Raw genomic sequence first — 23,861 nt, 5'->3', positions numbered from 1 at the left:
CGAAAACATGAAGTATGTACGTGGGGGCCTGTGGGGGGAGGGCCGGTTACTGCCAGGCAGTAATTTCAGTCTGAAGTTCCTATGACTTAAATAGCCACTTGAGCTCTGCTCTTGCAGTTTATGATGTCAATAGAACCCCTAAATGAAATTACAGCCTTCTGATACGCAGCAGGGTAGCTTTTCTTCACCGTGTAATATACACGGGCAGGAGAAATTGCACTATATGCAGAGTTTCACTAAAGCAGAGTTTATCATAAGAATGTTCTCTCTAAAACATGATTAGGCTTCTTGTTTGCTGGATAACACAACTAATGAATCAGGGTATGTGTGATAGCCATGTTTTGTGAACGCAGATATATACCCTGAGGTGAACTGGGCACTCCACTGCCTCAAAGCACCAGCTATTTCATTTCCACCGTAATTTGCACCTGCTTTGTTTTGCCAGCAGCACAGACCCATGCTAGCTCTGGAACTCGCCTCGGTTCCAGGAACTGGAAGCTTGCACAGAGGAAAAAACAAACAACGCAGCAACGGGGGGATCTACACGCTGTATTTACAGGCTTTTTTTTTCAGCATGCCTGAGCCGGGCTAAATCTGATCAAGTTTTCCTTTCCAGCAGCCCTGTGAGAGCAGGAAAAGAGTATTTCCATTCTACAGGTGGGTAAGGGAGACACACATAGAGGGAAAGATCACATAGCAATGAGCCTGGGATACAGAGTCAGGTCTCCTAAAGCCTATTCCTTTCCCTTCCATTCTCATTATGTTATTTATCCATTCCCCCTTCCCAATCCGGGACAGGAAGAAAAACCTAAAAAACCTTCAGATCACCGTTCATGCACCTATTTCTTCAACTAAGGAAGTAGAACCATAGAATGGTTTGGGTCGGAAAGGAGCTTAAGATCATCAAGTTCCAACCCCCTTGCCATGGGCAGGGGCACCTCACACTGAATGATAACTTACTTGTTCAAATGTTCCATGTCACAACACAACTCTGCAACCGACAATTAGCGATCTGTGATTAGTGGCTGCTTTACCGCAGGAGCTTGCAGATCCCTTTTACTTTCACAACTTTCCCCGTGGTTCAAAATCAAGTTTCACTTTCTTTTCTGATTTACAGGAAGGGGAATTAGTGCTGCTTCATTGTTGTGACCCTGGAAAACAAGCTGTTGGTCAACCTTTAGGAAAGACAGACCTAGAATATACAGTAAGAAAAAAACCCTCAAACTTTAAAGTGAGGCATCTTCTTCTATGTACTTTTCATGCAAAAGTCATCTCTGGATATAGCTTCAGTTCTTCTACTTCTGAAGTGTCCCAGTATCTATGAATCTATGTACCTTTATCATTACATCCTTTTCTATGCTTTGTTCTTGTCTGATGCAGTTAACAGTCACAGAACAACAAGCGTATCACATCAAACAAAACTGTTGCGCAGGAAACAGTGGTTTTCATTCTGCTACATAAATATATATTTTCTTCCCCCAAAGTATAAACTGGTGGTTTGAACACAAGTGAAAGACTACCATTTTCTCTTCTCTTGTGTCAGGCAAGAAATGACACTTTTCGCACTTTATCTAGCGGTAAATAAAGGAGGTTTAATTTGTCAGTGCATGCAAAGCACTTCCAGATCAGCAGCTGGAAGGGATGCTGTAACTAAAATGGCTACTGCTGGGGGCAAACAGTGCATCTATACAAGAACGACCATGTGTATCAATTCCAATTTTTTAAAGCAACTATGGTAAACACAATATTACACATTAGACAAAGAAGGTACTGCTAATGAGGCAATTTATCACCTTACCATCCCAGGGTTCTTAAACAGATGATTAAAATATGATTTGAAATTGCAGATAGTCACCCTAATGATTTTAGACCATAGACAAGCCATTATAACCTTGGACTACATTCCATAAGCAGCTTATACCATTATGGTATAAAGACTGCCTATTTTCTCCACATCGCTGTACATAAATACCAGTGAAGACAAGTTCCCTTACTACCACAGAGACCTAGGGAATAAATACATTGATTAAATAATTTAAGCATCAAGAGGTTTGGAGCAACACAGAGACTCTTAAAGAAAGAGACTGAACATTGTTTTGCCGCCTTAGTGAAAGTTGCCGGAGTGGCAGCCCTTGCCTTCAGTATATCCAGAGAACAAGTGTTATACAGGCAGAAGTTTGAAGTTTCCGACATTTAGCACTGTTCTTTGAGAACTTTCCATTTCAGAAGTACTTATGTCTTTCAGACTTACACTGCCTGGAGGGAGAAAGTAAATCAGAGATAAGCTTCAAAGATCAGACCCAAAAGTGTGTGTGGGCGTTCAGTATAGCCCATTTAGAGAAAAGAAAAAAAATCCATTATGTTTCTATCTGTGATGTGAACTGCCTGAAAGTTTGGGATGTTCTGATCTGTCAGCTGCTTTGAGTACACTGCAGAAAGGTGATGCAACAGACGAGTCGGGATCTTAACATCAATTTAGTCAAAAGCTGGGACCATTCGGATTGGGGCTTTGATGTACGTAAAGGTTATTTCTATGTGTATGTAAGACTCTTCACTGAGAGGATAAGCCAACTTAATTGCAGGTTTTGTTAAAAGCTGGTGATTTAGTTTAGGTTCAGAGAGAGGTTCCACAGCACTGGGGAATGAAGAGGAAGAGCTAACCCTCACTGCTCAGTGCTGAAAAAGGTCTGCAGTCAACTTATGGTTTTGTATATGGAAGAAAGAAGCATTCATGGTTCTGTATGGTTCTAACGCAAAACTCGATGAAACTCAGAGGTTTTGTCTCTCTCCCACTTAAAGCGTTCAGGCTTTGTCAAACTTCAGGCTGAAACTGAAGCCAGGGAGAGGGACTGAGAACCCCACGTGGATTGTAACCGACAGAAACATTTGCAAAAACTGCCAAGCAGTAAAACCAGCAAATCTTGCACGACTTTGCTTACTGGTTATAAGAAATAGCAAGTACTTTAATTTGGGTTGGAGGCGATTTGATACTGAGAGCTCAGTTCTGAAGTCAGCGTCAAAGCCACCAGTAATTCCAGTGAAAGACCATTCAGTGCCAGCCTTATGTGCTGTCCTCAGGACTTACGCTGGGCATGAAACCAGGGAAAAGGTGAACAGACTTGTCCATATGTCACAGGTGACCAGCAGCATTTTGAGAGGGGCTGTCTCCCTGGGGGGCCAGAAAGATGCACTTGCTGAATGAATCCAACTCAGAAGCAAGAAAAGGGTGAGGACAATGCTTCCTAGCTGACACCTCTTGGCAGATATGCTGGTACCATTGAACATCTCATTCTTTTTTGCCAGGGATGTGTTTCAAAGCACAGGATAATTCCTCAAAAATCAAGTATTTTGACTGCCACCATGTTTCTTACATGCCTACTTTGTTAAGAGCTGAAGACATTAGTCAAGAAATAACTTGTTTCTTCGAGACGGATAATATGGGAGATGATGAAGGATGAATGGAACAGCCCACACACAGCCCTGACCTCCTTTAGCAATACAGCAGTAAAAGATTAACAGAAGTGATATATTCAGCAGAGCAGGAGAGGCCAAAAGGAGACAATCTGGGCCTGGAACTAGAGATGCACATCCTACTCCTTTTTCTTTCACTGGCTTTCCCAGGCGACCGTGAGCAAATCACTGCAGCTTCCTATGCCTCAGCTTCCCTATCCAACAGCTGGAAATAACTCTGCAAAAGTACCTTGATGTTGGCTGAGACACCCTATTCTTTAAACATCCAAGATTTTGTACATGAAGTTCTCCAAAGTTTTGTTGTTGTATTTTTTTGTGATCCCCCAGTTCCCCATACAGACACAAAGAGAACAGAAGAGAAGCAAGAGAGTTAAAACCAATAATAATAATAATAATAAAAAAAGTTTAAAAATCCAACCCTTTCCTCAAATGGACCAGCAGCCTGTAAACCAACTAGTTCTTCCTATTCCCAGAGGTGGCTTCCACAGAAGCATTTTCTTTTACTATGCATCCACTGTAGAGTTTCTTTTCTGCTTGGCTGGGCAATCAGGTATTCAGAGCATAATGTAAATGCTCAGAACACAGAGGCATGAAAACTTGCCAGACAGAAACTCCAAGCGAAGGATTAACATTTCTCCCCCCCCCTCCTCCAATCCCGCTCTCCCATGCTTCCCCCCTCCACTCCCGTCTCACCCAGCCCTCTTTCCCCATGCTCCCCCTCCGCATCTCCATCCCAGCCGCGGGTGCCGAGCCTGACCCCCACCGGCGGCTGCGGGGAGGCCGAGCCGGGCTCAGCCCCAATGCCCGGGGGGTGCGCAGCTCCGCTGCCCTTGGCTCGGCAGCCTCTGCTCCAAGCTCCATCCTTCTCTGTGCTTGTTGCTGGTTTTGTTTTTATATGTTAAGAAAATAAAACAAAAAAAAAAAAAATTAAAAAAGGGCAAAACACAACAACAAAAAGAAAAAAAAAACCAAACCAAAACAAAAAAAAAACCTCTTTATTTCCTGCTTCGCCGCAGCAGCCCCGAGAATAGAAGCCTTGACACATCAAATTCTGGGAGCTCACCACTCACCAGGGCTGTGGTTCCTGGTCCAAGCGGTGACGAAGGAGAATCACCTCACAGTCTCTGGAGAGTGGCAGGGCTTGGCTGCGAAGCGCGCCCTGTGCCGATGGGCTTTTTGAGTTCTCTCTGTTCCAGGGTGAGTGCCGAGGCAGAGAATTAGGGAGGGGAGAGGTGGGAAGGAAAATCACTGGAGCCTCTTACGATCAAACTTCCACTAAGCAAGAGGAAATGTCTTATAAATAAACAACAGCAAGAGAAACAAAAAAATCCATCCCGTCCTGCCAGAGGAATGTACATTATTGTCTCTCGACGGAAAACTTTACACCACACCAGAAAAGCAAGAAAGCAGCCATGTCTCCTGAAGCTACCCTCTCCTGGAGGGGGGGGGGGGGGGGAGGAAGGCAGGGAGGGGAGGGAAAAGAGGAGGGCAACATGAACTTAAAAAAACCAACATAATATTGGGAAGTTCGTGCCATTTCGCAGTAGGCAAACAACACTGTCCAGATTCAACAGATGTCACTAGTCCAAGGTTTCACGCAGTGCTAAATTTCCTTAGATCTGATCATCGCTCGGCCATCAGGACGCATTCAGAGAGGAAGTTCAAGGGAAGGGGAAGGAGGAGAAGGTCACAGCATATGGATGCGTGCATACGCATCTGTATGTATGTATGTGCATATTTATTTATGCACAACATGAACATTTTATGATGACTATTTATAGGAATATTTTCACTGATATATTTTAAAACCCGAGGCACATGAAATTCTCTTCTCTTGTAGGTCCCCATAATTTCTGAGCTTTATGGCCTGGAGTTCCATATCCTGCCTTCTCATCTCACAAGACTGCAACTGTAGTCTACTTAAAGCTAACGTTACCATACTGCAGCTCACAAGCAACATGAATTCAGTGATTTCAGTGCAGTCCCCAAGCTTTGCAAAAGAACTATCGCCTGATTTGGCACAAGGCACGGCAAATAGCAGTCTCTTTATGAGGAACTACAGATGGCAATTGAAAGAGTAATTCAAATAATTTATCAAGCACATTTGGAGACCTAGAATGGGGGATGGCCCGAGCCTACAAGAAACCAGGATGCTACAAGTCATTATCAGGGAGCTTATTAAACCTGCCTCACGTATAGAGCACTGGAAGCTCAGACTGTGGATGAGAACCAAGGTGCTTGCAATGTTGCATTTTGGTTCTTGACCAGCGAAGCAGAGTACAGCAGGTGAGAACCTACTTCAGAGAAGCAGGGCAAAAGACCAAAAAGTTCATGAGATAACTGAAAATGCCCTGCTCGTCTCAACCTGCACTTTATTTCTAGGGCATGCTTCCATTTGAGACAGAGCTGCAACACCGCATGTGCATAGCACCCACCCCAAAACTCAGCTTCCCAAACCTAAGAAAAATTGCCTAATCTGTCAAATTCCTGAGCACTACTGTATTTGTGAGGCACAAACGAAAACATGTTTTTTAAACTAATTAGTTTTACATCTGTGTGTTCTTTGCTGGCGAAGCAATGCTGTCACAGACTCCTGTTAGCAACAATCAGTCTACCATGCAGGTGGATAAGGCAGAGACAAGCTGAAGATTGAAGTATGGTTGAAAATAAAAGCAGAGAGCCTTTAATGCAAAATTCATAGTAAATCACAGCTCCTTCAGGCTCAGATCTTTTGGGGAAGCTATTGATAAAGCATTTCTAGATGTACATTACCAACGTGATCTTAATAAAGTAAAAGAAGGAAGTGTTTTCAAGAGACTTCTTAAGACAGAACAGTAGAAGTGACATTACAGACATAGCACTGTGAAAAGGGAGGGGAATCTGATTTTACCAGACTAATCGGCAGCTTGTAAAATCTGCCTATCTACTCATCTGTGCTGATACCAGAGGTCCCAAGCCTGAAAGGACTCTGGGCAACAGACAGAAGCTGCCAGCTGATCTGACCTCTCCAAGAACTGCTTTGCTCACTTACGGATCAGCTCATCGTTCAGCCTTCACTACCTGTATGCTTACAAGCATTGCCAGAAATACTTAAGAAAATTGAAGCAAATTTGAGCTCTTTCAAATGAAACCTTATTAGTGAGAGCAAGAGTGGAATGGAATTTGAAAAACTTATTCCTATCCACACTGAGAGAAACCTTCACCATTGCTAAGCAGGCAACACAGTTAGCAGGGACCTTAAGTTCCAATACCTCAGCTGCCTTTAGGGGATTCACATAGGTGGAAGTGAAGGCCCTCTGTGTTTAATAAGTCATTTGCTAAACAGTCCAGAGATCAATAGCAGGCATTAAATTAAGCAGTATTATTATTTAGTATCATTAAGCATTAAGGATGGCTGTAGGATAAAAACGAGCAGAGAACCAAATAAATTCTCTCTCAGAAAGAACCCCATGAAGTTTCTGAAAATTAGACTAAACAAAAAACCCCAGACACATGAAGCGAACAGATCATGCAACTGCGATCAAAATCACAGCAAATTCCAACTGTCTGCCTGTTAGCGCAGCCTATTTCTATTCCAGCTTTCAGGAGACTGCATTGTGCTATTCTTGCTTCACTACCGTGAACAGTGGCCACAGCCTCCGAACTGCAAAATAGTGAGAGCCAGGAGGACAATCATTTTCCTCCGATTTTTTATTTTGACATTTCCCATTTGCGCCCTTTTTCAAAGTTTTAATTTGGTGAAGGCACTTTTCAGCCTGTCTTTGAACAGGTCACTAATAACTCGGGATGCAAGATCTCATATTTCATTTTTTGCTGCTGCCACCACTAAATATTTCATTTACCTTGAGTACAGCAGGCCACTCTGGAAGGCTGGGGCTTTTTTTTCCTCTCTGCTATACTGTTTACAGACTAGTTTTTGCAATTCATTACTTGCATTAGGCTAGTTTGATCCTACCTGCTCAAGTAAAAGCAGTGGACTGCCTACAGAAATACTTTCATTGTTTATGTAGCTTGATGAGGCAACTGCACTGATGTTCCTTCTTCTTGGGACCAATACTCATACAATCAGGAGTCTTGGGAGGTTATACCTCATTAAAACACATGCTGTTTCTGTAATATATATCTGTTCAGTATTCTGCAATATTCACAACAGCATTACACACACAAATCCAAATGTATACATCTGTATGCACGGGCATATCTATAAATAAGATTATTTAATTAATTATGTATACCCCCAGCTTGGCTGTTAGCACTTGAACTCGAAGACTGAATGTGCCTGGCTGCAAGTCCACATATGCACACACAGAAAACACACGCTTAAACAGAATCCTTTTCAAACTGGCAGTAGGACCTAAAGCTTCCTCTGTCTGCTTTGCACCAGTCTAGAGAAGACAAGCCTCAAAAAGGCTGATGCTTTCCCGTCTCTCAGCAAAGTAAGGGGGAGGAAACCCAGCAGAGGCAGGATAAGCACTTGGAGACCTTGACTTTCCCCCCTTCCCCTCTACACAGCCCAGGCTCTGCGCTTAGAGACAAGCCACACTGGAACCAGACCTCGGGAGCAGCTGCAGGTAAGCACACAGAGGTTAATTCAGCTTTTTGCTCCATTAACCTCTGCTCCACCTTCATGACACCCTCATAGAGGAAAGACAGGAAGATGGTGTGGGCAGGAGAGCCATGCATGTGCAGCAGGCTGGGTAGCTGCACTACAAGGGGGAGTCACACTGTGATTGGGGCTGCCTCTGCATCCTGGGCTTCACAGCATTTGGAGACCACGTTTCCTTCGCTCCTGCCCTCATCAGCACTGAACACCTGCAAGGGAAGCTTCATGGCAGTTCCCTGCAGCTTTCCTCTCTGCTGTATGTGCCTCTATATAGGAACAGATACACAGCCTTTGGCAGTGGGTGCAAAGAGATGAGATAAACAGAGAGAGATGAGATAAACCTAGTGGAAAAGTCTTTTCCAGATGTAGTGTCTCTGTCTATAAATAGGTATTCTCCCAGTGTCTTCCAAATGCAAGCAGAGTTGAGATTTTTGTTGTTTCGTACAAAGCAATTAAAACGTAACAACCTCTCAAAACCTTTCTTTATTAAAAAAAATAGGTCACGGACACAGAAGCAGTCAGTCATGATTTGGAGTGGGCAAGCAAACAATTTTCAGCTGATTGTGCCCTTGTTTTTGTAACTAGCTTTTCTGCTGTGACCCGCTATACTTACCCTGTCTGCTGCGCTAACCAGCAACATGCCTTTTTAATCTGCCTTCCTGGGGTCTGCATTTGATTACAGCATTCATGTTCTATTTAGATTCTTTTGAATCATGCCCTGTGGTGCTAGCACGAAAGGTGTTATTTATAAAATGAAATTCTGTTGTATTGCAACTTGGATTCAAAGAGGACAAGTAATATTAAATACTTACTTTATTTAATAATATCTTGGATTTATTAACTCAATTTCATTACAAGATTAGAGACGCTAACCTGGAGGGGGTTATTAACTAATAAACAGGCTTCAGGCAACTTTGCCCCCTATAAAATAAAATAAATAAATATATATATATATGCATTTAAATTACTTCTATTTTGAGGGCTCAGATATGCACCTCTAGCTCAAAAGAATGGTTTTCTTGATAAACAGCATTGGCAGAAAGCTCTTGGCTGGAACCTGCTAAGCTCACGGTGCCTTTTGGACAACAGGCATCCATACACAGCAGCTATTCCAAGTGACCGACCCTACTTAGTCAGTTGCACCCCACGTGGGATGTGCTCTACCACTCAGGCTTTGACAGAACTGATGCAGGCTGCAGTTACTTCAAACCACTGTGGGCAACACACCAGAAACCATGAAACTCTGCCAACCCATCTGACCCTCCTTGACTTACCCGGCACCACAAGGCTCACACTTGTGAGCTATTCCACAGCTCTTACTCTCTCAGCATCAGTCCTGCATATTGCAGGACATACCATGATGCACCTCAAGCATTTGGGGAAACCCACAGGCAACGTGTTATTTCTCCCTGAACAAGCTCCTAGGCTGTCAAAGAACTTCTCTTTCCAGAAGGAGAGGGCATAGGAAAGTGCCTGACTTTGTATACGGTATGACAGAACTCTGTATTCTGATGCTTAGCTCTTCATGGTAACTTAGATACATGAAAAACTGGGGTGCATCTTCTATTCAGTTGATACCACCCAACTAGCAGCTGAATTTAACTGCAGTCTCTACCTAATGAGCTGAAGCACATTTGTTCGCATCCCAACCTAGGGATATGGGCCAAATTCACAGAAGGTTCAAACCTTCCCGAGAGTACAAGAATACTGGAGATGCAATTTTCTGTCCATTTCCTAAATAAAGCTAATAAATGCTAATACACTTAAATCCCTCTTCTCTGAAACACTCTATGACAAGACATAACTTACGTGACTTTGAACCTGTCAGGTCCACAATAAAGCCTGACATGGGAAAATAGCGCAGTATCAATGTCACAGATACTACAGGCTGGGAATTCCCACTTGGAGGTGCATGGCTGCTAAAAGCTTTCACCCCACATCTGTTGCACAGTTAGCTGTGAGTCACCTGCAGTCAGCTTCATTAGACCCGAGGTGTCACTCAAAGAAGACAAGCTATTGCTAGAACAAGAGAAATCAGATTTTTAAGCGCTTGATAGATTAAAAGGAAAGTGTCACGATATGTTAAATGGATATTCAAATACTTTAGGTCTCAGTTTTCAGCTACTTACAGATCGTATGCCTTTGCTTAAAGCTGGATGGTAGGCAGAGACCAAAAATAAAGGGCGAATGATTTTTTTTCACTCATGTGGTGTTGTTCATTGCAATGACTCAGTGAATATAAAATCCAGTGCATGAAGATCATGAAAAGACAGAAATACTTAATGAGTTAAATCTGTCCAGAAGCAGATTTGAATTCAGAGTGATCTCTCAAATTGAGGAGAGAACACCTACAGCATGGTGGTGCATAGATATTCTCAAGAGAAGCTGAGGTTAAGTAACAGAACTGTATGGAGAAGAGGTTAATTTGGGTCAAAAATGAAGGGAGATTGAGAAACAGATTTATGGTGAAACTTTCAAAGGCAGAAGCAATAATTGCACCCGCAAAAGGCATGTGCATCATTGCTACAAACAAAAACACATGCTTGGACTCTCTACAGGCAATCTGGCATCTATCTCCCATTCCCTCCCTCCTCCTGACCCCGAGACCTCTCTCTCTGGAATTTTATTCCATGAATATTCCATAATACTCCACTCAGCTCCTATTTTCATGAAAAGTCAGCCTTAGCTAATACGTGGAAGTTCACAGCATTACTGTCAATCAGTGGTTGGTTTCCATGAGAATGGAGACAGATCTCAACTGAGAAAAACAGTGAGGTTCAAGCACAAGTGATATTCAGTCTACATATGTTATGTATATACACCACTTAGAAACTACTGAACCAACTTGTTTGGCATTTGATTTATTACCAGATTCTCAAGGGTATCTATGAAATAAGCTAAGTTTAAACAACATTCATTTGGGTCATTTTGTAGTGAGGCAGAAACAAAATGTATTACTGGGTGTCTTAGGAATACTGTTATGTATTCTTATTCTCTCTTTCCTCACTTCTGTCTACATGCTTAAAACCACCATTAAAAAAAAAAAAAAAGACTGAGGCTTTTTTCTAGTTTGTCTTATGTTTGTTTGCTTATTTGTTTTAAATTTCATCCTCCCCTAGGTCTCAAAGTATAACAATTTCTACCCTAAAATAATTAGTGAGAGAAAATTTTAACTGATACTGTGAAATGATCTCTGTATTTGTAATAAGAGAATGCTACTATTCCTCAACTAATGCAGTCTGTTTACAATGAACAGGCTAGGAGAGCGTAGTCCATGATGCAAGGACACAGGGTATGCATGGGTTAGAACTTCACAAAGGCACCTTTATCTTCTGCTGTTTTTACCCACTCAAAGTTTCTTGCATATACTCCTATAGAACTAAATGAAGTAAACAGTGCAACAAAATCATCAAGTCAGTTAGCCCCTTATTTCCTTTTTCTTAGGGACTCTCAAACCCAGAAATGCTGTAAAATGTAAATTCTAAAATTCAGATGTCTTTAAAATTCAGTACAATTGGGTCAATAGCTTTATACAGAAGTGCTATGAAAATAAGGTAGCTTTGCAACTTTAACAGAAGGATTGCATTTCATAACATACCCCAAATTTAAGACTATTCAGATAAAAAGCTGTTGGGTTTACTTTTGATTAAATTAATTGATAATGAGCTTGCAGGTGGTGGGAGAGAAGCACCAGCAAACCCAAAACTAGTTGACAGACACAGCTAAAAAGCCCAATTCTATACAATTTCTTTAGTGTGTGATCTCAAGAAGAACAAACTAGTTCTTCTAGACTGACAGTCTGAACATGGAAACACAGGAAGAGACCTCACTGATGGAACATCATTGGGTGAAGCCTTCACAAGCTAGAAATCACTTGGTCTCTCAAAGACCCTAAGACATAAAAAGGATAAATGAAATGCCATTGTATGCATTCTTCTATGTATCTGCTTTCTTTCCACTCTTCTCAAAGAATCAGCCTGAATGTATCTGCCTAATGAAAAATGTCCTTTCTTTTCCTCAATGAAAGTTTAAGTTTCTGTGACAGACCTGTTCCTAAGGCAAACCAGAATTACACTACAGCCACACAGTAGGATAACTTTCTCCATCTTGGTGAGATGCTCTCTTTTTACCCATGTGAGGTCAGCTGTTGAACCCCACTCACACAGCCCTGTAAAATATTTTAAGAGCTCTTTAATTAACCAATATAACTAACACAAAACTGACACTTGGTGTCCATATGGAGATAATCAGGTGCACACGGTAGGAAGCTGAAGGACCTGGTTCCAACGCAGTTGTAATCCTGTTCTGCAGCATCCAGTGGAACCACAAGTTAAAATTTTTGTTCCAATGTGTTTCCATCCAGCACTCTATGGAAGGCTCAAGGCCCATGACAACCACACAAACCAGTCTTACCCAGGGGCAAAGGCTTTATCCTCTCTGTATCTCAGTTTCCCCAGGTGTCAGGCTTGAAGAGTCATTCTTTTGCACTTAATAGGGATGCCTTGGGAATTATCTACTTAACACCCAGATAAAAAAAGGCTCAGAATGGCAAAGTACTGTGGGGCTGGGAGTAGGATTGCTGCAGTAACATGGCTGTTGCCAGTAGGCAGCAGGCAGCACAGATCTCATGAAAGATCGCTCATGTTGATTTTAAGTTAGGTTCATTTTTGTGCCTGTTCCGTAGGCCCCTAGAGATTAAATACAGCTGAGTGCTATTATACAGTTAGCTACAGCGAATGAAAAATACACTCTTTTAGCAGTTTTATTCCTTTATCAATTACTACTTTAAGAGACTTGTACTGTATTATTTTATATTGGCCAGTTGTAAAAATAATTTATTCCCTGAAGAGTTTTATTCCTTTAACATTTCAACTTTTTGTTCAGTGTTTATCAGGTGACCATTTTTGACAGACACTGAAAGGAATGCTTTTTTTAAAGGACCTAATACAGCTCCTTTTCCCAGGTTTATTTTGACCATGTTTGAAATAGAAGACCTGGATAGGATTTCTAGTACTGCAGACAGCCTAGTAAGATTCTTCTGTTTGCGTTAGTGCATTTTCACTATGGGAAAAAAGAGATCCTGACCAGATTTCTGGTAAAGCACCACACCTACCTACTGAGGACCAAACCCACCTTCCTCTGTTCTTTTATGTCCTCTATGTCTTCTTAACTTTCCTCCTACCGAGGGCTGTATAAAAGAAAGCATTAATTCCTTCCAGACTAAAAACCCAGTAGAAGAGACACTGGAAAGAAAACCTGTCAGGCGAGCATAGAGCCACCACACAGCTAGCAGGAAAGCATGCTCAAACACTATTCAATGACTGACGTTGTCAGGTAGTTCTGTGACTTAGTTCTCTGTAGCTTAGCTCTTAGGTCTCTCTATGTACCTCAAACCACAATGAAAATAGCTGCTGTGGTGAGGAAGACGTCCAGTTGGATTGAAAGGGCAAATCTATTTTGCATTTGAGAACATATGTAGGAACCCAGATCATGTTCAGCAGAGGGCTGTGATATCACAAAACAGGGTGACACCATTATGCATGCCTCAGTTTTGGTCATGCATAGTCCATGATGAAGTAAGGACGATGTTCAAACTTAAACAGGGGAAGTTTAGATTGGATATAAGGAAGAAGTTGTTTACTGTGAGGGTGGTGAGGCACTGGAACAAGTTGCCAAGGAAGTTGTGAATGCTCCATCCTTGGCAGCATTCAAGGCCAGGTTGGACAGAGCCTTGGGTGACATGGTTTGCTGTTAAGTGTTCCTGCCTGTGGCATGGGGGTTGAAACTGGATGTTCTTAAGGTCCTTTCCAACCTTAACTACTCTATGATGAATAGGAGAAAGAACACGGCATGCAGGAGAGCAGAGCTGGCATTTGAGCACTGCTGAAAGAGAAGTAGGCTTTTGCGGAGTGTTGCACAGACTCATAAAACCTTTGCTGCTCAACAGAAGATGTTGATTTCACTGCCAATTCATAATTCAGATCAGATGATGAAGGGTATCCTGAGGTTCACAAACCCTGTTAACGATGCGGGGTGCAGCACAGACTAACCCTGGAGCTGTTAAAATGAAAACACGTCATATGCAAGGTTTTGTACGATTTCAGCACAAACCCTGGAGGCCTTAAAGTCTCATCTGAGTTTTGCTTTGGGTGGCTAAACTCAAGCAAACTTTGGGAGAAAAGACTGGCAAAGCTCATAGCCATCACCTTTCATCAGTTTACAAAGGGATTTCCTATTTTATGAGAGCAAAACTAGTACAATGAGGGTATGCCTTGCTCAAGATCATTTAGCATACCAGCAGCAGAGCAGGGACAGAACTCGGACTACTTGTGGTGTAGGCCACCATACTTCCTACCAGACACAATGTTTGAAGAAAATGGATGCTGCAAATTAGCAGCAAAGTTTTGTACAGCTCTGATCAGCAGCCACAGACACCCCAGTCCCTCCAGACACCTCCTCCTGCTCGGTCACCTAAGTTTATTCACTAGGTCTGGATGAAAAGAAGTCCTTTACTAACTGGAATGACTTGTGTCAATCTTTAGCCCTTTAAAACGCTGACTAATTTTAGACTTTCTGTGGTTAAATACATTTGTAAACTATTAAAACAGTCTCCTGGTACATGGAAAACATATGGTTTCAACAACATTATTTCTTCATGAAAGCCTGTTTCTTCAAAGTTTCCTTTAGTTATACACTAAGCTTGTTTGTTATTCAGAATGCTTATATTTATAACTATTTCTCCTCCTTTCCACAGCTATTTACTTAAATGATATATATATGCATAACTGTATATCTATATTAAAAACACATATGTTTAATGGCTGAAAATGTAACTATATGGTGCTAGTCAGAAAAGCATAAAAACTGCATGTCCTCAGGAACACACGCCCTCTCACAGCTGGTGCACTGTAAGTTTGCTCAGTTTGCTCATTCTGCAGTCTTAATTTCTTATGCATTTGGCTAATACATTAAAAAGCATGGAACAAGACAGCCTGCCCATTCTAAGACCTACGTATACGTTCAGAAAGAATCCCTACATTTCACTAAGCCAGCAGCCTACTAATGAAGAATATCCACTGTTTCCCCACTACCCCTAAAATACTAAGCTATAGCTGCTCTGTTTTAACCATTTTTTCCTGGGACTGTTCTCTGTGTCAGGCTATAATCCCCTTTTTTTGGCTAGCTCTACAGCCACTTGAAGGAAACTGTGTTTATCTTGGGTATCTTGCCTGAAGGAAACTGTGTTTATCTCAGATATCTTGCTTGGCAACGCAGACTGCTCTTGGGTAAGCAGTTAACCTCGTTTTGCACTTGATAGTTGGAAGGGAGACGTATAGCAGGCAAGACTAGGCTAGTGTTAATTGGCAAACAGTCATCCCTGACCAATGTTTGGAGCAGGGTGCAAAACCAGGAACTACACGAATTCCATCATCCTTTGGAGAAAAATTAAGCATGAGGAAATTTTCAGCAGTTGAGTGAGCTACAATAAGCATCACTTGTTCAGTTCTGAAGAACAAAAGGCCTGGCCTAACACCAGGCCTGAATACATGAGAAGTGGACAAGGAGAACGTTGCTTGTACCAAGAAGAAAGGTTGCTTTAAAGAAATCAAGAACCGTATCTCTAGGAAACATGCTAGACCAAGGAAATTAAATTATATTTAAATTAAATTAAAGTTAAATTATGAAAACAGCTGAGAGAAGTGACAGGAGAAACCAGAAACAGAATTGAATTGGAAAACACATAGTGACAAAAACGCAGGCTATCAGTTGGGTTCCATAGTGTATTGTTGGATGAGGAAAAGCAAAAGCCAAACAGGACCATAAATTCATGTCAGATATTAGCTGCATTGCTTAATGAACTTTTATGACATGCTCAAATACTATGACTGCAAAATGATAATCTATAAAACACAATTGAGTATTTTCATTTTCAGGCATGGTGGGTTTCCTTCCATAATACTCTTCTTCAGGTTGAAATTCTTTCTTTCAGTGTCAATTTATGTCACCAAGATCGGACCTAACCGGTGCTTAGGCATCTTGTTTGCACAAAGGAATCTAAAATATTGCTCATGCCAGTCTGGATGCAACTACAGAGGTCAGAAGGAAACAGTTGTCCACAGAATCAAAATGAATAGATATATGGGTCAAACTTTCTGCCCAAGTAGCATGGTTTTACCTCCTAAGTAATGTAAACCATAGAATTTCACTTGGTTATGTTTGCATTCAATCCATAAGGTGAGAGACTTCTTAGAACTGTGAGAAGGAAAACTATAGGTAAGCAGAGAGATCAAGGAAATGAGAGCTTGACCTGGCATGGAAGAATGACTTACAGTTAAGAAGATGTAATGAAGGGAGAGAAACACTTGAGAGAATAAAGGACTGTACACCGAGTGGTGGTACTTGCAAGAGACCTGATAAATCTGTAATGTAAATACAGAGAAGACAGCACTAAGACAGCAAGATGATAAAAAAAAGATAAAGAAAAATTCCTTTCATACCCAAAATTGACCAGGGATGTAGTAACTGTAATACATATTTGTTAGGTGAGCACACCTGAACTACCATGCTTGAATTCTGACCTCCTGTTCAACGTAAAATTAAGTTTCAAAAAGAAAGAAAGCAAAAATTAACTTGGCCTCCAGATGGGATGCTGAAAGAAGTACTGTTTGCTTTATTTGTCCATGCAGATATTTGCCACTCCTGCTGGAACCATATGAAGGACAATTACTTCAAGTGTAATGAAATGAGTGCCCTAATGTGAACACTTTCAAACATGAGATCCATCACGCCTTGACAAACTGTAATGCCAGAACCCTTCGCCATTGCTGCTCTGTCCGGAAACTGCCCTCAAATATTTGACACATTCCTGGAATTAACAAATAAGTGCTGATTTGGCCTGGCTGGTTGCTGCCTGGTATCCCTGGCTGGCACTGACTTACAATGGGTGGCATTGTTATGCTGCAGCAATTCTGTTGCTTTTCTTCTTGTATTTCCCAGCGCCAGCAAGAGGAAGACTGATTCATTTCAACTAATGTGATTCTTAAATCAAAGATATGACTCATTTTAAGGAATCTTTTGTTGGATGCTTTGTCTATCAGACCATGCATACTTTAGATTATTTGGCTTCAATAGATGATATAATCACAACCATTTTGGTTGAACTCAGGTAAGCATTTTTGTATTGAAAAGCTGGACACGAACAAACGGTTGTAGAGCAGCCTCATCTAAAATCTGTGACCAAGTCTTTCTGTGCTATATGGGAAGAGCAGCATAGTACAGCATGTTAACTTCTTTGAAAATGCTAAAAAAAAAAGTAAAAAGGACAAAAAATCGTTGTCGATCCCAAGTCAGTGAAGCTGCAATGCTCAGAATTTGCTTTATGCAATATACATAAATGTCAGGTCACAATGCAAAAACTGGAGCTTGTAACACATCACTAAACTTGGAGCTGCTTGCTGGACTAAACAGAATCATGTATTTCAAACATCTCTTTAATTAGTAAAACTAAATGCAATATGACTCTGCTTTTTAAAACTCACAGATACAGAGCTAAGTTCACCAGGATGCCTATGGAAAACACCAGTCCAGGATCATACTGTTTGCTTTCCTATCCATGCATTTCCACAACTAGCTTTTCCAAAATCCTTCCAAGTGTTCCTTAGTCAAGGCTCACAATGGTTCTTCAAGATGGGAAAACAGTGGCAAAAAGGTGACGTGCTCTACTCGAGGCCACAAAAGGAAAACATTAGTCAGAGATAGCACTATTAGAAACCAGGATTAGCAGAACTCTTTCTTGCATCTGAAACATGTTTTCATTACCATAGAAGTGACTGCTCAGATCATCCACATTTCTTTAGGACAAATACAGTCCTAATCCTATTATTCAAGTCTCTGGAAAGAACAAATTTTGCAAGGCAGGTATGTAACATGCACAGTCCTTTTACAGAGAAGAAAGAAGGCCTGTGATGGACATTCAAATTGCCTTCAAACCTTAACTCCCAGCTTATTTGAAGCTGCTAAATGCAGTGTTTCCCTTTGGTGCATGTAGGGATACTTGTATACTTTCATGTATTTATACATAAATTTTACATCTACATATATTTGAGCATGCACACACATTATAAAGTGACTAACATACAACTACTTGGCATGGTAGCAGCACTGCATACTTAGGACTTGTTCCATGAGCAGGCTCAACTCTTTCCCTGTTACAAAGAACAACTGGAAAGCATGAAAGTAGTCCTCCTGTCATCTGGGCAGGAAGACAAACAATTACATGCCCTCCTCTAACATTAATGTCTTAACGGTCCCATATAGCAGTCCAGCCCCAGAAACCCATACAGGGTTGGACTGAACTATCTTTTTCCATCTCCTGGCTAAACAGTTTAAGTTGGCCCTATTGATGTATAATGAAGAGATATGTATGTGGGTATCTGTGCATACATAAAGTCTCCTGAATAACATGGAGATACATGGAGCAGATGCTCCATTTAGCCCAGTCATCTTTCTCCAATGGAGACCAAGAGTATGCATCTAGAAGGAAACATATAAAACCAAATCAAGCCTTGTCACACCTTAAGATTTCCAAGGTTAAACAGGAAGGATTTTTATCCTTAGCTGTGACTTTGACCCTGTCAGCTCACAAAGCAGCAATGCGTCAGACCCAAATGCTGTATTCCAGCATTTCAAAGTTTGGAGGAAGTTTAAATCCCAGCTCACACCAAATTTGACAGACTTTTCCTGCACGCACATGCTTCTGTTTTGCTGCAGGGGACGCGTGTGTCGGGGGAATTCCTCTAATACTTTTCTGCTGTAAACTGGTATTCTTTTCTTCCTTTCCATCTGATGGCACTCCCAATTTGCAGATGGGACTGATAACACATTTGGGATCCCATCCTCTATATCCACAAACTGGATTTATGTATTGATCCCACTTAATATTAGCATAAGTATTCTGAAGAAATCTGCACTAAGAAGAGAATATGACCCTAAGTTTAAAAAAGAAATCAAAGCTCAGACATCTGGGACCCCTCTCACAGAGACAATCAGAGAAACAAGGAATGTAGCACAGCTTACTTCCCCAACAACAGGACATCTAGCCTGATAAACTCATTACAAATGACATTTTCATTTGATTCATTACAACCACATTTTCTAGGTGGTTTTGCTTTTGCTTATCATTTGTTTGGATATTAAAAAACCAAAACTGGAATAACTGACACATGCTCATAGGAGGGAAAGCAACCCAATTCCACTCATTGTTTTAAATACAACAGAAAGTGATGCTGTTCCCATCAGCACAAATGGATTGCGATGCTACCCTTCAGTCAGTCCAATGTCCACTGCACTTGGAAGAAGGGTACAGAGAGCATCCCTAAGCATACTTTCCTCTTTCTCATTCTACCTGGAGAAGCGGAAAAAGTCTAGGCACAAGTTACTTCCAGTGCCTCTAAAGCCACTGTCTGTGAGGTGATGCAGCGAACTCTCTGCCTACAGGGAAACTTTAGATAGAGCATTTAAGAGATTCCTGCAAGAAGTAAATAGTTCTTCAGGGAACAGATGGGAGGAGAAAAGACCATTTTTCCATACCCTGCACCTGCTCTAGCCTCATATAACTAGATGATTATAGCATTCCTGTCTTAAATCATTCTCAAAAGGGGACAAAGTTTAAACTTCACAAACCTCAAACCCTAATTTAACCAAATAAAATACCACTCAACCCTGTCAAATGCTTTTTTATGAATTCTTAAATAAAGGCGGTAAGTTCTTCTTGAGTGAGGTATCGTATTTATTTTGACTTCAAACCTAACTCAAATCCTGCAACTCTTCATGAATAAGAAATGGGAGAAAAAAGTATTTCGAGTGTGCTTGCCAAATCCAAACTGGGTAAATACAATTTTCTCATTGCAGTCCATTCTGCAGTTTCAACAGTGTAAGTTTTCCCCCTCTCTCCTTTAGGTTAGTGAATGATGTTCTTGTTTCTCACTCGAAAAGTGGTCCTGGGTTTTTTTTTTTAAAGTAGATGATAGGATATCTGTGCAGTTGCTTTAAAAATTTAAGACTCTGATTATGAAAATATGCACTCATAGACTCAGCTTACATCTGCTTAGCTATTCCCCTGTCCTACAGGACTAGTCACACAAATAGTAAATGGTGATAAGCATTCACAAGAGCAAGACCTAAGTTTATTAGTTCTGTTAGAAATTTATCAGGTATAGAAACCTGCCAAAATTCAAAATACCAATAATAGTGTTTATATTACTGACACCGCTCTGAAAATGTAACAGATATTTAACACAGAATGCATAAATATCTAATATATAAAATGCACATGTAATGTAAACATTCAATATTTTAAAATGCAGTTCCCAGTGGAACCAGGACATCCCAAAGTTAGTGAGACTCTTGGATTCCAGAAGAAACATACCTCCTTTCTAAGCCATTACATATTGCAAATAGTATCCATCACGTAACTTCTGTAAGTCTTATCAGTAGCTTTCCTTGTTGTTACTACTTTTGACATCAAAAAAGTACTACTGATCAGAAAAATTAAGTTTGTTTTATGTCTTTTAAACAACAGCATAGACTACCTTCAGTAATACTCAGCTCAGAAGCACCCACATATACACCCCAGACTAGGGCATACAGATGTTACTGGAAGTATTCCCACTTAGCTACATGGCCTTTGCTGCAGGCTTATTGGGAAAGATCCCAGAGCTGTAAAAATTGCACTGAAGCCAATGGAAGCTCTGGGTGTGCCATGAAATGAGAAAGGAATAGGCCCACATGGGCTTGTGCAAATCAGAACTATTCTAAACAGACTGAAAGTCTCCTGCTGACACCTTAATTAGGATTTTTAAACCAGAAATTCCTTCCTCTGCTTTTCATATAACATCATCTTCATTTCGTCCTGCCTTAAACTCAGGAATCTGACCAACACATGGTCAGAAACAGGAACACAAAAATCCAGCACTGAATCCTAAAGCACTATTGACTTTTTTCTTGGACTACATCACCAGAAGACTACCTGCTAAAAAAAAGAAGTTCAGAACTTATCTAACTCAAATAATGGACTGACATGGTCATGGTCCACTTGACCATGATGACACAGTCCTGTGACATTGTGCCCAAACTAGGACAACTGACACAAACCAGGACTTTTTCCATGACCTGCCAAATATCCTTTGACCTCTTCTTAGGGATTTCCTTAGGCCTTTTGCTGGAACTCAGAACAGTTCTGAAGTCCACTGTCAAAAATAGACACCTCACAGTGCTGCACTTTTAAATCCCAGAAACACACCTGTGGACCTGAACTGTTCTCCTCACTCTGCCAAATGCTTTGTCCTCTAGAATGTTATAAAGGACTCATTTGTCAGCTTTGGCACTGCATTTTACTGCTGAAAGTATGCATTCCTAAAAATCCATAAAACCCAGTAAGCCTAACCTCAACCAGGGGTCTACTACCTAATTTAAGAAAAGGTGTATTTCCCAGAATTATCTGTATGTCCCAACAAGCTCTTAAAAGTAGGAATTCTCCTCAAAGTTTACACAATAAGAATGCCACAACATTTTTTTGATGTGTACACTGCACTTTTCATTAGACAGAATCAGCACAGGGTGAAAAACATTTGTGTGGATATTTACACCTATTAACAGACCAATAAAACCAACTGCCTGAGCAACAGCCAACCATGCTTACAACAAATAATTCATGCTAGGTATATAGTCAGCTGTTACTGGATGAACGGGTTAATATACACAATATATACAGATGGCTTAGTGTCCAGCCCATGATGGAGTACGCGCAAAGTGGTTACTAGTGTTCATGCACAGGAAATGAAAAACCACATTTAGATTGGTATAGTTCTTTGTAAACTTCATAATGTCAAACACCCTCTTCGCTAAGTGACAAGAAGAGCTGCCACCAAGGAAAGCTTGTTGAATGGCATGTATCTCATGTCACCCAAAATGCAGTTCTGAAGATTATAGTGATGTGTAATCTGCAAACGGAAAGGGCCTGAAGTAAACAGAAAATCTCTACATACAGTCTTATTTCTCTGTATAGGAGAGTGAAGATCTATCAGGTTACAGAAAAGAGTTTCTGGAAACAAAGTGTCTCTAAACTGTGAAGCAAATTCTCTGGAATAAGATAATTGGGTTTTCACTATTTGTCTGTTGATGCTTTCCTGTACACAGTTAAAAGCAAGTCTACCAGGATGCAGAAGTTATGCTACGTGCAGAAAAACTCCATACACCAAATAAATCATACCATCATTTAGGTTGGAAAAGCCCCTTAAGATCATGAAGTCCAACCTCTAATGTAACGCTACCAAGTCCACCACTAAACCATGTCCCTAAATGCCACATCTACACATCCCTTAAATACCTCCAGGCACAATGACTCCACCACTTCCCTGGGCAGCCTGGTCCAATGTTTCACAACCCATTCAGAGAAGACATTTTTCCTAATATCTAATGTAAACCTCCCCTGGTGCAAGTTGAGGCCATTTCCTCTCATCCTACCACTTGTTACTAGGGAAAAGAGACCAACATCCACCTCCCTACAACCACCGTTCAGGTAGTTATAGAATGATAATGTCCCCCCTGAGCCTCCTTTTCTCCAGGCTAAACAACCTCAGTTCCTTCAGCTGTTCCTTATGAGACTTGGGCTCTAGACCCTTCATTACCTTCACTGTTCTCCTTGGATGTGCTTCAGCACCTCAATGTCTCTCTTGTAGTGAGGAGCCCAGAACTGAACGTAGGATTTGAGGTGCACCCTCACCAGTGCCGAGTACACTGGGACAACCACCGCCCTGGTCCTGCTGGCCACACTATTGCTGATACAGGCCAGGATGCTGTTGGCCTTCTTGGGTACCTAGGCACAAGCTGGCTCAGATTCAGTCAGCTGTTGACCAACACCCCCAGGTCTTTTTCTGCTGGCAGCTTTCCAGCCTCCTCCTTTACACAAGCAGAAATAGCCTTGGAGGGCTGTCACAAGAACTGCCTTACTTCAGACTTATCAAGTAGCACAAAATATAATAAGGACCTTGTGAATGTTCCCAAGCACATAAAAAGCAGCAGCAACTGAACCCCAGCTCCCCAGTACTGTGTTTTCATGCAGTAAAACATTTGAGGTTTCATGCCTAGTCTGGAAATAACACAGCAACTTCTGGATAAATACAGGATCTGTATGATGATGCTGGTGGATGTTGATCTTGGGGAAGTGACTAATACTGATTTTGCAGATCCTTAATGTCTGGAGCAAAACAGTCAAGAGTTTCCTTCTGTACATTGCCCCATCAGAGCCCAATGCCAGGAGTGCTCATGGTGTCTATCAGCTGCAGGAGAAAAACTCAAGCAACAGCCGGAAGCCCACAGAGCACAGAACAACACCTGTGTCTTGGAAATAAAGGCCTGGCCAAACCTGGAAAGTATTACAGCATCTTGCTCTCCTGAGTAGGAAGCCCTTCACCTCCATTTTAAGCATAGATACAGCAAACAAAGGTCAATTCTGTCTCCAGTGACATGGCAGCATGAGACAGTTCAAGTGTTTGCTTGTCTCTCCTCTGAGTAGGTGCCGCAGATTAGACATGTGAAGGGGAGAAGAGTGGCTGAGAGCTTCAGACTCATTTCAGGGGTGACCCGCAGAAGATAGGAGTTTGCTTATGCACCGCGTCACCCCCTTGGTCTGATGAAAGCCTCTGCACCTCCCCTCCCTCCCCTCTCCTTTAATCTCTGCATGCTGCTATGCGGAAGGTGCCAACTTGAGAACAGACAGTTCTGAAAA

The 23,861-nt window shown here is 41.4% G+C and overlaps 1 protein-coding gene across 12 annotated transcripts in view; it reads right to left on the bottom strand.

The window, feature by feature from the left end:
- The window catches only part of ZBTB20 (zinc finger and BTB domain containing 20), a 481,633-nt gene that overhangs the window by 182,646 nt on the left and 275,126 nt on the right, over positions 1 to 23,861 (bottom strand). For 2 of the 12 annotated variants that reach the window (XM_061357684.1, XM_061357686.1), the window contains one exon: positions 4,542 to 4,658. The exons of the other annotated variants lie outside the window; for them this stretch is intronic. The gene's annotated coding sequence lies outside the window, so the exon portion shown is untranslated. The remainder of the gene's footprint in view (positions 1 to 4,541; positions 4,659 to 23,861) is intronic. 12 annotated transcript variants of the gene reach the window in all.

The sequence above is a fragment of the Neopsephotus bourkii genome, unplaced genomic scaffold, assembly GCF_033783945.1.
Source record: "Neopsephotus bourkii isolate Nb327-2 ecotype Australia unplaced genomic scaffold, CSIRO-AGI_Nbou_v1 NB_911, whole genome shotgun sequence".
Taxonomy (NCBI): domain Eukaryota; kingdom Metazoa; phylum Chordata; class Aves; order Psittaciformes; family Psittacidae; genus Neopsephotus; species Neopsephotus bourkii.
The sequence above is the reverse complement of the archived record's forward strand: the minus strand, read 5'-3'. Positions and strand labels throughout refer to the sequence as shown.